Source organism: Leptodactylus fuscus, chromosome 7 (genome assembly GCF_031893055.1).
Source record: "Leptodactylus fuscus isolate aLepFus1 chromosome 7, aLepFus1.hap2, whole genome shotgun sequence".
Classification (NCBI taxonomy): domain Eukaryota; kingdom Metazoa; phylum Chordata; class Amphibia; order Anura; family Leptodactylidae; genus Leptodactylus; species Leptodactylus fuscus.
The window spans coordinates 28859303-28875279 of record NC_134271.1 but is presented as its reverse complement, the minus strand read 5'-3'; the positions used below and the strand labels follow the sequence as shown (position 1 = coordinate 28875279).

The 15977-nt window shown below is 48.3% G+C and overlaps 7 non-coding genes across 7 annotated transcripts; all 7 read right to left on the bottom strand.

Annotated features, from left to right (window-relative positions):
- Positions 1-664: 664 nt before the first annotated feature.
- Positions 665-736, bottom strand: TRNAD-GUC (transfer RNA aspartic acid (anticodon GUC)). The gene has a single exon. It is a non-coding gene; the product is annotated as a tRNA-Asp (tRNA).
- Positions 737-5681: 4945 nt separating this feature from the next.
- TRNAD-GUC (transfer RNA aspartic acid (anticodon GUC)) lies at positions 5682-5753 on the bottom strand. The gene has a single exon. It is a non-coding gene; the product is annotated as a tRNA-Asp (tRNA).
- A 1600-nt stretch (positions 5754-7353) lies between these two features.
- Positions 7354-7425, bottom strand: TRNAD-GUC (transfer RNA aspartic acid (anticodon GUC)). Its single transcript has one exon. It is a non-coding gene; the product is annotated as a tRNA-Asp (tRNA).
- A 3272-nt stretch (positions 7426-10697) lies between these two features.
- Positions 10698-10769, bottom strand: TRNAD-GUC (transfer RNA aspartic acid (anticodon GUC)). Its single transcript has one exon. It is a non-coding gene; the product is annotated as a tRNA-Asp (tRNA).
- A 764-nt stretch (positions 10770-11533) lies between these two features.
- Positions 11534-11605, bottom strand: TRNAD-GUC (transfer RNA aspartic acid (anticodon GUC)). Its single transcript has one exon. It is a non-coding gene; the product is annotated as a tRNA-Asp (tRNA).
- A 3273-nt stretch (positions 11606-14878) lies between these two features.
- On the bottom strand, positions 14879-14950 carry TRNAD-GUC (transfer RNA aspartic acid (anticodon GUC)). Its single transcript has one exon. It is a non-coding gene; the product is annotated as a tRNA-Asp (tRNA).
- Positions 14951-15714: 764 nt separating this feature from the next.
- On the bottom strand, positions 15715-15786 carry TRNAD-GUC (transfer RNA aspartic acid (anticodon GUC)). Its single transcript has one exon. It is a non-coding gene; the product is annotated as a tRNA-Asp (tRNA).
- Between the last annotated feature and the right edge of the window lie 191 nt (positions 15787-15977).

The following is a 15977-nucleotide window of genomic DNA, read 5'->3' as shown; positions in this document are numbered from 1 at the left end:
GGTGAAGGAAAAAACACACATGTGGCAGCGGTTAATAGCAAATTGCATTGGATTTAGTCATTGACCTTTTTTTCTCAAAAGGAGGTGACATCTGGGAAAAAAAGTTGGCGGCAAAGATACGGCAGTCTTGGGACAGATGGGTCGACTCTTGGGATCTGTAGAAGTTTGGCCGTTTGCACGCCCTGAGACTTTCTGCCAAAAAGAAAAGGAAACTTCTGCAGATGATGGTGGATTCCTGTGCCATCTCATCACACTGGATTGCATGGATTTTTCAAGAAAGACTTCAAGCCTTCCTTTGGCTACTGGATCTTTGGTGACAAGATTGGCGCTTCTACAGATGATATCTTGAGTCATTTGAATGGCGAAGTCCATGGAAAGGAAACTGAAGTTGGACAAAATTAACCTTCTTTTCCCCAAAGGAAAAGTGGGTGTGGCGTGTCATTCCTGGGGACCAAGCTGTGTTTGGAAGGCGAAATGAAGGGAAAGATAGCCCGGCATTGTCGAGGTGACATGTGCGAGATGCTAGGAAGCCCGAAATGCTTTTTTGGTGTCAAACAGGAAGCTGTACTGCCATGGATGGGCTAGGTCAAAGTGGCAACGATGAAGAGGATCCTGGGAAAGAGTTCCAGAGAAAGCAAGGCTGAGGAGAGAAAAAGAAGAAGCACTCCCCGTCGGGGAATCGAACCCCGGTCTCCCGCGTGACAGGCGGGGATACTCACCACTATACTAACGAGGAAGAAGGTGACCACCGTGCCGATTGCGCTCCAGCCGAAGATGAGGTTTCCGTGACTGACCGGAAAGGAATGATCTATTTCATTGCGCCACTGAAATGGAAGGGTGAAGGAAAAAACACACATGTGGCAGCGGTTAATAGCAAATTGCATTGGATTTAGTCATTGACCTTTTTTTCTCAAAAGGAGGCGACATCTGGGAAAAAAAGGTGGCGGCAAAGATACGGCAGTCTTGGGACAGATGGGTCGACTCTTGGGATCTGTAGAAGTTTGGCCGTTTGCACGCCCTGAGACTTTCTGCCAAAAAGAAAAGGAAACTTCTGCAGATGATGGTGGATTCCCGTGCCATCTCATCACACTGGATTGCATGGAGTTTTCAAGAAAGACTTCAAGCCTTCCTTTGGCTACTGGATCTTTGGTGACAAGATTGGCGCTTCTACAGATGATATCTTGAGTCAATTGAATGGCGAAGTCCATGGAAAGGAAACTGAAGTTGGACAAAATTAACCTTCTTTTCCCCAAAGGAAAAGTGGGTGTGGCGTGTCATTCCTGGGGACCAAGCTGTGTTTGGAAGGCGAAATGAAGGGAAAGATAGCCCGGCATTGTCGAGGTGACATGTGCGAGATGCTAGGAAGCCCGAAATGCTTTTTTGGTGTCAAACAGGAAGCTGTACTGCCATGGATGGGCTAGGTCAAAGTGGCAACGATGAAGAGGATCCTGGGAAAGAGTTCCAGAGAAAGCAAGGCTGAGGAGAGAAAAAGAGGAAGCACTCCCCGTCGGGGAATCGAACCCTGGTCTCCCGCGAGACAAGCGGGGATACTCACCACTATACTAACGAGGAAGAAGGTGACTGCCGCGCCGATTGCGCTCCAGCCGAAGATGAGGTTTCCGTAACCGACCGGAAAGGAATGATCTATTTCATTGCGCCACTGAAATGGAAGGGTGAAGGAAAAAACACACATGTGGCAGCGGTTAATAGCAAATTGCATTGGATTTAGTCATTGACCTTTTTTTCTCAAAAGGAGGCGACATCTGGGAAAAAAAGGTGACGGCAAAGATACGGCAGTCTTGGGACAGATGGGTCGACTCTTGGGATCTGTAGAAGTTTGGCCGTTTGCACGCCCTGAGACTTTCTGCCAAAAAGAAAAGGAAACTTCTGCAGATGATGGTGGATTCCCGTGCCATCTCATCACACTGGATTGCATGGATTTTTCAAGAAAGACTTAAAGCCTTCCTTTGGCTACTGGATCTTTGGTGACAAGATTGGCGCTTCTACAGATGATATCTTGAGTCATTTGAATGTCGAAGTCCATGGAAAGGAAACTGAAGTTGGACAAAATTAACCTTCTTTTCCCCAAAGGAAAAGTGGGTGTGGCGTGTCATTCCTGGGGACCAAGCTGTGTTTGGAAGGCGAAATGAAGGGAAAGATAGCCCGGCATTGTCGAGGTGACATGTGCGAGATGCTAGGAAGCCCGAAATGCTTTTTTGGTGTCAAACAGGAAGCTGTACTGCCATGGATGGGCTAGGTCAAAGTGGCAACGATGAAGAGGATCCTGGGAAAGAGTTCCAGAGAAAGCAAGGCTGAGGAGAGAAAAAGAGGAAGCACTCCCCGTCGGGGAATCGAAACCCGGTCTCCCGCGTGACAGGCGGGGATACTCACCACTATACTAACGAGGAAGAAGCTGACCGCCACGCCGATTGTGCTCCAGCCGAAGATGAGGTTTCCGCGACCGACCGGAAAGGAATGATCTATTTCATTGCGCCACTGAAATGGAAGGGTGAAGGAAAAAACACACATGTGGCAGCGGTTAATAGCAAATTGCATTGGATTTAGTCATTGACCTTTTTTTCTCAAAAGGAGGCGACATCTGGGAAAAAAAGGTGGCGGCAAAGATACGGCAGTCTTGGGACAGATTGGTCGACTCTTGGGATCTGTAAAAGTTTCGCCGTTTGCACGCCCTGAGACTTTCTGCCAAAAAGAAAAGGAAACTTCTGCAGATGATGGTGGATTCCCGTGCCATCTCATCACACTGGATTGCATGGATTTTTCAAGAAAGACTACAAGCCTTCCTTTGGCTACTGGATCTTTAGTGACAAGATTGGCGCTTCTACAGATGATATCTTGAGTCATTTGAATGGCGAAGTCCATGGAAAGGAAACTGAAGTTGGACAAAATTAACCTTCTTTTCCCCAAAGGAAAAGTGGGTGTGGCGTGTCATTCCTGGGGACCAAGCTGTGTTTGGAAGGCGAAATGAAGGGAAAGATAGCCCGGCATTGTCGAGGTGACATGTGCGAGATGCTAGGAAGCCCGAAATGCTTTTTTGGTGTCAAACAGGAAGCTGTACTGCCATGGATGGGCTAGGTCAAAGTGGCAACGATGAAGAGGATCCTGGGAAAGAGTTCCAGAGAAAGCAAGGCTGAGGAGAGAAAAAGAGGAAGCACTCCACGTCGGGGACTCGAACCCCGGTCTCCCGCGTGACAGGCGGGGATACTCACCACTATACTAATGAGGAAGAAGGTGACAGCCGCGCCGAATGCGCTCCAGCCGAAGATGAGGTTTCCGTGACCGACCGGAAAGGAATGATCTATTTCATTGCGCCACTGAAATGGAAGGGTGAAGGAAAAAACACACATGTGGCAGCGGTTAATAGCAAATTGCATTGGATTTAGTTATTGACCTTTTTTTATCAAAAGGAGGCGACATCTGGGAAAAAAAGGTGGCGGCAAAGATACGGCAGTCTTGGGACAGATGGGTCGACTCTTGGGATCTGTAGAAGTTTGGCCGTTTGCACGCCCTGAGACTTTCTGCCAAAAAGAAAAGGAAACTTCTGCAGATGATGGTGGATTCCCGTGCCATCTCATCACACTGGATTGCATGGATTTTTCAAGAAAGACTACAAGCCTTCCTTTGGCTACTGGATCTTTGGTGACAAGATTGGCGCTTCTACAGATGATATCTTGAGTCATTTGAATGGCGAAGTCAATGGAAAGGAAACTGAAGTTGGACAAAATTAACCTTCTTTTCCCCAAAAGAAAAGTGGGTGTGGCGTGTCATTCCTGGGGACCAAGCTGTGTTTGGAAGGCGAAATGAAGGGAAAGATAGCCCAGCATTGTCAAGGTGACATGTGCGAGATGCTAGGAAGCCCGAAATGCTTTTTTGGTGTCAAACAGGAAGCTGTACTGCCATGGATGGGCTAGGTCAAAGTGGCAACGATGAAGAGGATCCTGGGAAAGAGTTCCAGAGAAAGCAAGGCTGAGGAGAGAAAAAGAGGAAGCACTCCACGTTCGGGACTCGAACCCCGGTCTCCCGCGTAACAGGTGGGGATACTCACCACTATACTAACGAAAAAGAAGGTGATTAACGCGTCGATTGCGCTCCAGCCGAAGATGAGGTTTCCGTGACCGACCGGAAAGGAATGATCTATTTCATTGCGCCACTGAAATGGAAGGGTGAAGGAAAAAACACACATGTGGCAGCGGTTAATAGCAAATTGCATTGGATTTAGTTATTGACCTTTTTTTTATCAAAAGGAGGCGACATCTGGGAAAAAAAGGTGGCGGCAAAGATACGGCAGTCTTGGGACAGATGGGTCGACTCTTGGGATCTGTAGAAGTTTGGCCGTTTGCACGCCCTGAGACTTTCTGCCAAAAAGAAAAGGAAACTTCTGCAGATGATGGTGGATTCCCGTGCCATCTCATCACACTGGATTGCATGGATTTTTCAAGAAAGACTTCAAGCCTTCCTTTGGCTACTGGATCTTTGGTGACAAGATTGGCGCTTCTACAGATGATATCTTGAGTCATTTGAATGGCGAAGTCCATGGAAAGGAAACTGAAGTTGGACAAAATTAACCTTCTTTTCCCCAAAGGAAAAGTGGGTGTGGCGTGTCATTCCTGGGGACGAAGCTGTGTTTGGAAGGCGAAATGAAGGTAAAGATAGCCCGGCATTGTCGAGGTGACATGTGCGAGATGCTAGGAAGCCCGAAATGCTTTTTTGGTGTCAAACAGGAAGCTGTACTGCCATGGATGGGCTAGGTCAAAGTGGCAACGATGAAGAGGATCCTGGGAAAGAGTTCCAGAGAAAGCAAGGCTGAGGAAAGAAAAAGAGGAAGCACTCCCCGTCGGGGAATCGAACCCCAGTCTCCCGCGTGACAGGCGGGGATACTCACCACTATACTAATGAGGAAGAAGCTGACCGCCGCGCCGATTGCGCTCCAGCCGAAGATGAGGTTTCCGCGACCGACCGGAAAGGAATGATCTATTTCATTGCGCCACTGAAATGGAAGGGTGAAGGAAAAAACACACATGTGGCAGCGGTTAATAGCAAATTGCATTGGATTTAGTCATTGACCTTTTTTTCTCAAAAGGAGGCGACATCTGGGAAAAAAAGGTGGCGGCAAAGATACGGCAGTCTTGGGACAGATGGGTCGACTCTTGGGATCTGTAGAAGTTTGGCCGTTTGCACGCCCTGAGACTTTCTGCCAAAAAGAAAAGGAAACTTCTGCAGATGATGGTGGATTCCCGTGCCATCTCATCACACTGGATTGCATGGATTTTTCAAGAAAGACTTCAAGCCTTCCTTTGGCTACTGGATCTTTGGTGACAAGATTGGCGCTTCTACAGATGATATCTTGAGTCATTTGAATGGCGAAGTCCATGGAAAGGAAACTGAAGTTGGACAAAATTAACCTTCTTTTCCCCAAAGGAAAAGTGGGTGTGGCGTGTCATTCCTGGGGACGAAGCTGTGTTTGGAAGGCGAAATGAAGGGAAAGATAGCCCGGCATTGTCGAGGTGACATGTGCGAGATGCTAGGAAGCCCGAAATGCTTTTTTGGTGTCAAACAGGAAGCTGTACTGCCATGGATGGGCTAGGTCAAAGTGGCAACGATGAAGAGGATCCTGGGAAAGAGTTCCAGAGAAAGCAAGGCTGAGGAGAGAAAAAGAGGAAGCACTCCCCGTCGGGGAATCGAACCCCGGTCTCCCGCGTGACAGGCGGGGATACTCACCACTATACTAACGAGGAAAAAGCTGACTGCCATGCCGATTGCGCTCCAGCCAAAGATGAGGTTTCCGCGACCGACCGGAAAGGAATGATCTATTTCATTGCGCCACTGAAATGGAAGGGTGAAGGAAAAAACACACATGTGGCAGCGGTTAATAGCAAATTGCATTGGATTTAGTCATTGACCTTTTTTTCTCAAAAGGAGGCGACATCTGGGAAAAAAAGGTGGCGGCAAAGATACGGCAGTCTTGGGACAGATGGGTCGACTCTTGGGATCTGTAGAAGTTTGGCCGTTTGCACGCCCTGAGACTTTCTGCCAAAAAGAAAAGGAAACTTCTGCAGATGATGGTGGATTCCCGTGCCATCTCATCACACTGGATTGCATGGATTTTTCAAGAAAGACTTCAAGCCTTCCTTTGGCTACTGGATCTTTGGTGACAAGATTGGCGCTTCTACAGATGATATCTTGAGTCATTTGAATGGCGAAGTCCATGGAAAGGAAACTGAAGTTGGACAAAATTAACCTTCTTTTCCCCAAAGGAAAAGTGGGTGTGGCGTGTCATTCCTGGGGACCAAGCTGTGTTTGGAAGGCGAAATGAAGGGAAAGATAGCCCGGCATTGTCGAGGTGACATGTGCGAGATGCTAGGAAGCCCGAAATGCTTTTTTGGTGTCAAACAGGAAGCTGTACTGCCATGGATGGGCTAGGTCAAAGTGGCAACGATGAAGAGGATCCTGGGAAAGAGTTCCAGAGAAAGCAAGGCTGAGGAGAGAAAAAGATGAAGCACTCCCTGTCGGGGAATCGAACCCCAGTCTCCTGCGTGACAGGCGGGGATACTCACCACTATACTAACGAGGAAGAAGGTGACCACCGCGCCGATTGCGCTCCAGCCGAAGATGAGGTTTCCGTGACCGACCGGAAAGGAATGATCTATTTCATTGCGCCACTGAAATGGAAGGGTGAAGGTAAAAACACACATGTGGCAGCGGTTAATAGCAAATTGCATTGGATTTAGTCATTGACCTTTTTTTCTCAAAAGGAGGCGACATCTGGGAAAAAAAGGTGGCGGCAAAGATACGGCAGTCTTGGGACAGATGGGTCGACTCTTGGGATCTGTAGAAGTTTGGCCGTTTGCACGCCCTGAGACTTTCTGCCAAAAAGAAAAGGAAACTTCTGCAGATGATGGTGGATTCCCGTGCCATCTCATCACACTGGATTGCATGGATTTTTCAAGAAAGACTTCAAGCCTTCCTTTGGCTACTGGATCTTTGGTGACAAGATTGGCGCTTCTACAGATGATATCTTGAGTCATTTGAATGGCGAAGTCCATGGAAAGGAAACTGAAGTTGGACAAAATTAACCTTCTTTTCCCCAAAGGAAAAGTGGGTGTGGCGTGTCATTCCTGGGGACCAAGCTGTGTTTGGAAGGCGAAATGAAGGGAAAGATAGCCCGGCATTGTCGAGGTGACATGTGCGAGATGCTAGGAAGCCCGAAATGCTTTTTTGGTGTCAAACAGGAAGCTGTACTGCCATGGATGGGCTAGGTCAAAGTGGCAACGATGAAGAGGATCCTGGGAAAGAGTTCCAGAGAAAGCAAGGCTGAGGAGAGAAAAAGAGGAAGCACTCCCCGTCGGGGAATCGAACCCCGGTCTCCCGCGTGACAGGCGGGGATACTCACCACTATACTAACGAGGAAAAAGCTGACCGCCGTGCCGATTGCGCTCCAGCCAAAGATGAGGTTTCCGCGACCGACCGGAAAGGAATGATCTATTTCATTGCGCCACTGAAATGGAAGGGTGAAGGAAAAAACACACATGTGGCAGCAGTTAATAGCAAATTGCATTGGATTTAGTCATTGACCTTTTTTTCCCAAAAGGAGGCGACATCTGGGAAAAAAAGGTGGCGGCAAAGATACGGCAGTCTTGGGACAGATGGGTCGACTCTTGGGATCTGTAGAAGTTTGGCCGTTTGCACGCCCTGAGACTTTCTGCCAAAAAGAAAAGGAAACTTCTGCAGATGATGGTGGATTCCCGTGCCATCTCATCACACTGGATTGCATGGATTTTTCAAGAAAGACTTCAAGCCTTCCTTTGGCTACTGGATCTTTGGTGACAAGATTGGCGCTTCTACAGATGATATCTTGAGTCATTTGAATGGCGAAGTCCATGGAAAGGAAACTGAAGTTGGATAAAATTAACCTTCTTTTCCCCAAAGGAAAAGTGGGTGTGGCGTGTCATTCCTGGGGACCAAGCTGTGTTTGGAAGGCGAAATGAAGGGAAAGATAGCCCGGCATTGTCGAGGTGACATGTGCGAGATGCTAGGAAGCCCGAAATGCTTTTTTGGTGTCAAACAGGAAGCTGTACTGCCATGGATGGGCTAGGTCAAAGTGGCAACGATGAAGAGGATCCTGGGAAAGAGTTCCAGAGAAAGCAAGGCTGAGGAGAGAAAAAGAGGAAGCACTCCCCGTCGGGGAATCGAAACCCGGTCTCCCGCGTGACAGGTGGGGATACTCACCACTATACTAACGAGGAAGAAGCTGACCGCCACGCCGATTGCGCTCCAGCCGAAGATGAGGTTTCCGCGACCGACCGGAAAGGAATGATCTATTTCATTGCGCCACTGAAATGGAAGGGTGAAGGAAAAAACACACATGTGGTAGCGGTTAATAGCAAATTGCATTGGATTTAGTCATTGACCTTTTTTTCTCAAAAGGAGGCGACATCTGGGAAAAAAAGGTGGCGGCAAAGATACGGCAGTCTTGGGACAGATGGGTCGACTCTTGGGATCTGTAGAAGTTTGGCCGTTTGCACGCCCTGAGACTTTCTGCCAAAAAGAAAAGGAAACTTCTGCAGATGATGGTGGATTCCCGTGCCATCTCATCACACTGGATTGCATGGATTTTTCAAGAAAGACTTAAAGCCTTCCTTTGGCTACTGGATCTTTGGTGACAAGATTGGCGCTTCTACAGATGATATCTTAAGTCATTTGAATGGCGTAGTCCATGGAAAGGAAACTGAAGTTGGACAAAATTAACCTTCTTTTCCCCAAAGGAAAAGTGGGTGTGGCGTGTCATTCCTAGGGACCAAGCTGTGTTTGGAAGGCGAAATGAAGGGAAAGATAGCCCGGCATTGTCGAGGTGACATGTGCGAGATGCTAGGAAGCCCGAAATGCTTTTTTGGTGTCAAACAGGAAGCTGTACTGCCATGGATGGGCTAGGTCAAAGTGGCAACGATGAAGAGGATCCTGGGAAAGAGTTCCAGAGAAAGCAAGGCTGAGGAGAGAAAAAGAGGAAGCACTCCCCGTCGGGGAATCGAAACCCGGTCTCCCGCGTGACAGGTGGGGATACTCACCACTATACTAATGAGGAAGAAGCTGACCGCCACGCCGATTGCGCTCCAGCCGAAGATGAGGTTTCCGCGACCGACCGGAAAGGAATGATCTATTTCATTGCGCCACTGAAATGGAAGGGTGAAGGAAAAAACACACATGTGGCAGCGGTTAATAGCAAATTGCATTGGATTTAGTCATTGACCTTTTTCTCTCAAAAGGAGGCGACATCTGGGAAAAAAAGGTGGCGGCAAAGATACGGCAGTCTTGGGACAGATGGGTCGACTCTTGGGATCTGTAAAAGTTTCGCCGTTTGCACGCCCTGAGACTTTCTGCCAAAAAGAAAAGGAAACTTCTGCAGATGATGGTAGATTCCCGTGCCATCTCATCACACTGGATTGCATGGATTTTTCAAGAAAGACTTCAAGCCTTCCTTTGGCTACTGGATCTTTGGTGACAAGATTGGCGCTTCTACAGATGATATCTTGAGTCATTTGAATGGCGAAGTCCATGGAAAGGAAACTGAAGTTGGACAAAATTAACCTTCTTTTCCCCAAAGGAAAAGTGGGTGTGGCGTGTCATTCCTGGGGACCAAGCTGTGTTTGGAAGGCGAAATGAAGGGAAAGATAGCCCGGCATTGTCGAGGTGACATGTGCGAGATGCTAGGAAGCCCGAAATGCTTTTTTGGTGTCAAACAGGAAGCTGTACTGCCATGGATGGGCTAGGTCAAAGTGGCAACGATGAAGAGGATCCTGGGAAAGAGTTCCAGAGAAAGCAAGGCTGAGGAGAGAAAAAGAGGAAGCACTCCCCGTCGGGGAATCGAACCCCGGTCTCCCACGTGACAGGCGGGGATACTCACCACTATACTAACGAGGAAAAAGCTGACCGCCGTGCCGATTGCGCTCCAGCCAAAGATGAGGTTTCCGCGACCGACCGGAAAGGAATGGTCTATTTCATTGCGCCACTGAAATGGAAGGGTGAAGGAAAAAACACACATGTGGCAGCGGTTAATAGCAAATTGCATTGGATTTAGTCATTGACCTTTTTTTCTCAAAAGGAGGCGACATCTGGGAAAAAAAGGTGGCGGCAAAGATACGGCAGTCTTGGGACAGATGGGTCGACTCTTGGGATCTGTAGAAGTTTGGCCGTTTGCACGCCCTGAGACTTTCTGCCAAAAAGAAAAGGAAACTTCTGCAGATGATGGTGGATTCCCGTGCCATCTCATCACACTGGATTGCATGGATTTTTCAAGAAAGACTTCAAGCCTTCCTTTGGCTACTGGATCTTTGATGACAAGATTGGCGCTTCTACAGATGATATCTTGAGTCATTTGAATGGCGAAGTCCATGGAAAGGAAACTGAAGTTGGACAAAATTAACCTTCTTTTCCCCAAAGGAAAAGTGGGTGTGGCGTGTCATTCCTGGGGACCAAGCTGTGTTTGGAAGGCGAAATGAAGGGAAAGATAGCCCGGCATTGTCGAGGTGACATGTGCGAGATGCTAGGAAGCCCGAAATGCTTTTTTGGTGTCAAACAGGAAGCTGTACTGCCATGGATGGGCTAGGTCAAAGTGGCAACGATGAAGAGGATCCTGGGAAAGAGTTCCAGAGAAAGCAAGGCTGAGGAGAGAAAAAGAGGAAGCACTCCCCGTCGGGGAATCGAACCCCGGTCTCCCGCGTGACAGGCGGGGATACTCACCACTATACTAACGAGGAAAAAGCTAACCGCCATGCCGATTGCGCTCCAGCCAAAGATCAGGTTTCCGCGACCGACCGGAAAGGAATGATCTATTTCATTGCGCCACTGAAATGGAAGGGTGAAGGAAAAAACACACATGTGGCAGCGGTTAATAGCAAATTGCATTGGATTTAGTCATTGACCTTTTTTTCTCAAAAGGAGGCGACATCTGGGAAAAAAAGGTGGCGGCAAAGATACGGCAGTCTTGGGACAGATGGGTCGACTCTTGGGATCTGTAGAAGTTTGGCCGTTTGCACGCCCTGAGACTTTCTGCCAAAAAGAAAAGGAAACTTCTGCAGATGATGGTGGATTCCCGTGCCATCTCATCACACTGGATTGCATGGATTTTTCAAGAAAGACTTCAAGCCTTCCTTTGGCTACTGGATCTTTGGTGACAAGATTGGCGCTTCTACAGATGATATCTTGAGTCATTTGAATGGCGAAGTCCATGGAAAGGAAACTGAAGTTGGACAAAATTAACCTTCTTTTCCCCAAAGGAAAAGTGGGTGTGGCGTGTCATTCCTGGGGACCAAGCTGTGTTTGGAAGGCGAAATGAAGGGAAAGATAGCCCGGCATTGTCGAGGTGACATGTGCGAGATGCTAGGAAGCCCGAAATGCTTTTTTGGTGTCAAACAGGAAGCTGTACTGCCATGGATGGGCTAGGTCAAAGTGGCAACGATGAAGAGGATCCTGGGAAAGAGTTCCAGAGAAAGCAAGGCTGAGGAGAGAAAAAGAGGAAGCACTCCCCGTCGGGGAATCGAACCCCGGTCTCCCGCGTGACAGGCGGGGATACTCACCACTATACTAACGAGGAAGAAGGTGACCGCCGCGCCGATTGCGCTCCAGCCGAAGATGAGGTTTCCGCGACCGACCGGAAAGGAATGATCTATTTCATTGCGCCACTGAAATGGAAGGGTGAAGGAAAAAACACACATGTGGCAGCGGTTAATAGCAAATTGCATTGGATTTAGTCATTGACCTTTTTTTCTCAAAAGGAGGCGACATCTGGGAAAAAAAGGTGGCGGCAAAGATACGGCAGTCTTGGGACAGATGGGTCGACTCTTGGGATCTGTAGAAGTTTGGCCGTTTGCACGCCCCGAGACTTTCTGCCAAAAAGAAAAGGAAACTTCTGCAGATGATGGTGGATTCCCGTGCCATCTCATCACACTGGATTGCATGGATTTTTCAAGAAAGACTTAAAGCCTTCGTTTGGCTACTGGATCTTTGGTGACAAGATTGGCGCTTCTACAGATGATATCTTAAGTCATTTGAATGGCGTAGTCCATGGAAAGGAAACTGAAGTTGGACAAAATTAACCTTCTTTTCCCCAAAGGAAAAGTGGGTGTGGCGTGTCATTCCTGGGGACTAAGCTGTGTTTGGAAGGCGAAATGAAGGGAAAGATAGCCCGGCATTGTCGAGGTGACATGTGCGAGATGCTAGGAAGCCCAAAATGCTTTTTTGGTGTCAAACAGGAAGCTATACTGCCATGGATGGGCTAGGTCAAAGTGGCAACGATGAAGAGGATCCTGGGAAAGAGTTCCAGAGAAAGCAAGGCTGAGGAGAGAAAAAGAGGAAGCACTCCCCGTTGGGGAATCGAACCCCGGTCTCCCACGTGACAGGCGGGGATACTCACCACTATACTAACGAGGAAGAAGCTGACCGCAGTGCCGATTGCGCTCCAGCCGAAGATGAGGTTTCCGCGACCGACCGGAAAGGAATGATCTATTTCATTGCGCCACTGAAATGGAAGGGTGAAGGAAAAAACACACATGTGGCAGCGGTTAATAGCAAGTTGCATTGGATTTAGTCATTGACCTTTTGTTCTCAAAAGGAGGCGACATCTGGGAAAAAAAGGTGGCGGCAAAGATACGGCAGTCTTGGGACAGATGGGTCGACTCTTGGGATCTGTAGAAGTTTGGCCGTTTGCACGCCCTGAGACTTTCTGCCAAAAAGAAAAGGAAACTTCTGCAGATGATGGTGGATTCCCGCGCCATCTCATCACACTGGATTGCATGGATTTTTCAAGAAAGACTTCAAGCCTTCCTTTGGCTACTGGATCTTTGGTGACAAGATTGGCGCTTCTACAGATGATATCTTGAGTCATTTGAATGGCGAAGTCCATGGAAAGGAAACTGAAGTTGGACAAAATTAACCTTCTTTTCCCCAAAGGAAAAGTGGGTGTGGCGTGTCATTCCTGGGGACCAAGCTGTGTTTGTAAAGGCGAAATGAAGGGAAAGATAGCCCGGCATTGTCGAGGTGACATGTGCGAGATGCTAGGAAGCCCGAAATGCTTTTTTGGTGTCAAACAGGAAGCTGTACTGCCATGGATGGGCTAGGTCAAAGTGGCAACGATGAAGAGGATCCTGGGAAAGAGTTCCAGAGAAAGCAAGGCTGAGGAGAGAAAAAGAGGAAGCACTCCCCGTCGGGGAATCGAAACCCGGTCTCCCGCGTGACAGGCGGGGATACTCACCACTATACTAACGAGGAAGAAGCTGACCGCCACGCCGATTGCGCTCCAGCCGAAGATGAGGTTTCCGCGACCGACCGGAAAGGAATGATCTATTTCATTGCGCCACTGAAATGGAAGGGTGAAGGAAAAAACACACATGTGGCAGCGGTTAATAGCAAATTGCATTGGATTTAGTCATTGACCTTTTTTTCTCAAAAGGAGGCGACATCTGGGAAAAAAAGGTGGCGGCAAAGATACGGCAGTCTTGGGACAGATGGGTCGACTCTTGGGATCTGTAGAAGTTTGGCCGTTTGCACGCCCCGAGACTTTCTGCCAAAAAGAAAAGGAAACTTCTGCAGATGATGGTGGATTCCCGTGCCATCTCATCACACTGGATTGCATGGATTTTTCAAGAAAGACTTAAAGCCTTCCTTTGGCTACTGGATCTTTGGTGACAAGATTGGCGCTTCTACAGATGATATCTTAAGTCATTTGAATGGCGTAGTCCATGGAAAGGAAACTGAAGTTAGACAAAATTAACCTTCTTTTCCCCAAAGGAAAAGTGGGTGTGGCGTGTCATTCCTGGGGACTAAGCTGTGTTTGGAAGGCGAAATGAAGGGAAAGATAGCCCGGCATTGTCGAGGTGACATGTGCGAGATGCTAGGAAGCCCAAAATGCTTTTTTGGTGTCAAACAGGAAGCTATACTGCCATGGATGGGCTAGGTCAAAGTGGCAACGATGAAGAGGATCCTGGGAAAGAGTTCCAGAGAAAGCAAGGCTGAGGAGAGAAAAAGAGGAAGCACTCCCCGTTGGGGAATCGAACCCCGGTCTCCCGCGTGACAGGCGGGGATACTCACCACTATACTAACGAGGAAGAAGGTGACCGCCGCGCCGATTGCGCTCCAGCCGAAGATGAGGTTTCCGCGACCGACCGGAAAGGAATGATCTATTTCATTGCGCCACTGAAATGGAAGGGTGAAGGAAAAAACACACATGTGGCAGCGGTTAATAGCAAATTGCATTGGATTTAGTCATTGACCTTTTTTTCTCAAAAGGAGGCGACATCTGGGAAAAAAAGGTGGCGGCAAAGATACGGCAGTCTTGGGACAGATGGGTCGACTCTTGGGATCTGTAAAAGTTTGGCCGTTTGCACGCCCTGAGACTTTCTGCCAAAAAGAAAAGGAAACTTCTGCAGATGATGGTGGATTCCCGTGCCATCTCATCACACTGGATTGCATGGATTTTTCAAGAAAGACTTCAAGCCTTCCTTTGGCTACTGGATCTTTGGTGACAAGATTGGCGCTTCTACAGATGATATCTTGAGTCATTTGAATGGCGAAGTCCATGGAAAGGAAACTGAAGTTGGACAAAATTAACCTTCTTTTCCCCAAAGGAAAAGTGGGTGTGGCGTGTCATTCCTAGGGACCAAGCTGTGTTTGGAAGGCGAAATGAAGGGAAAGATAGCCCGGCATTGTCGAGGTGACATGTGCGAGATGCTAGGAAGCCCGAAATGCTTTTTTGGTGTCAAACAGGAAGCTGTACTGCCATGGATGGGCTAGGTCAAAGTGGCAACGATGAAGAGGATCCTGGGAAAGAGTTCCAGAGAAAGCAAGGCTGAGGAGAGAAAAAGAGGAAGCATTCCCCGTCGGGGAATCGAACCCCGGTCTCCCGCGTGACAGGCGGGGATACTCACCACTATACTAACGAGGAAAAAGCTGACCGCCGTGCCGATTGCGCTCCAGCCAAAGATGAGGTTTCCGCGACCGACCGGAAAGGAATGATCTATTTCATTGCGCCACTGAAATGGAAGGGTGAAGGAAAAAACACACATGTGGCAGCGGTTAATAGCAAATTGCATTGGATTTAGTCATTGACCTTTTTTTCTCAAAAGGAGGCGACATCTGGGAAAAAAAGGTGGCGGCAAAGATACGGCAGTCTTGGGACAGATGGGTCGACTCTTGGGATCTGTAAAAGTTTCGCCGTTTGCACGCCCTGAGACTTTCTGCCAAAAAGAAAAGGAAACTTCTGCAGATGATGGTGGATTCCCGTGCCATCTCATCACACTGGATTGCATGGATTTTTCAAGAAAGACTTCAAGCCTTCCTTTGGCTACTGGATCTTTGGTGACAAGATTGGCGCTTCTACAGATGATATCTTGAGTCATTTGAATGGCGAAGTCCATGGAAAGGAAACTGAAGTTGGACAAAATTAACCTTCTTTTCCCCAAAGGAAAAGTGGGTGTGGCGTGTCATTCCTAGGGACCAAGCTGTGTTTGGAAGGCGAAATGAAGGGAAAGATAGCCCGGCATTGTCGAGGTGACATGTGCGAGATGCTAGGAAGCCCGAAATGCTTTTTTGGTGTCAAACAGGAAGCTGTACTGCCATGGATGGGCTAGGTCAAAGTGGCAACGATGAAGAGGATCCTGGGAAAGAGTTCCAGAGAAAGCAAGGCTGAGGAGAGAAAAAGAGGAAGCACTCCCCGTCGGGGAATCGAACCCCGGTCTCCCGCGTGACAGGCGGGGATACTCACCACTATACTAACGAGGAAAAAGCTGACCGCCATGCCGATTGCGCTCCAGCCAAAGATGAGGTTTCCGCGACCGACCGGAAAGGAATGATCTATTTCATTGCGCCACTGAAATGGAAGGGTGAAGGAAAAAACACACATGTGGCAGCGGTTAATAGCAAATTGCATTGGATTTAGTCATTGACCTTTTTTTCTCAAAAGGAGGCGACAT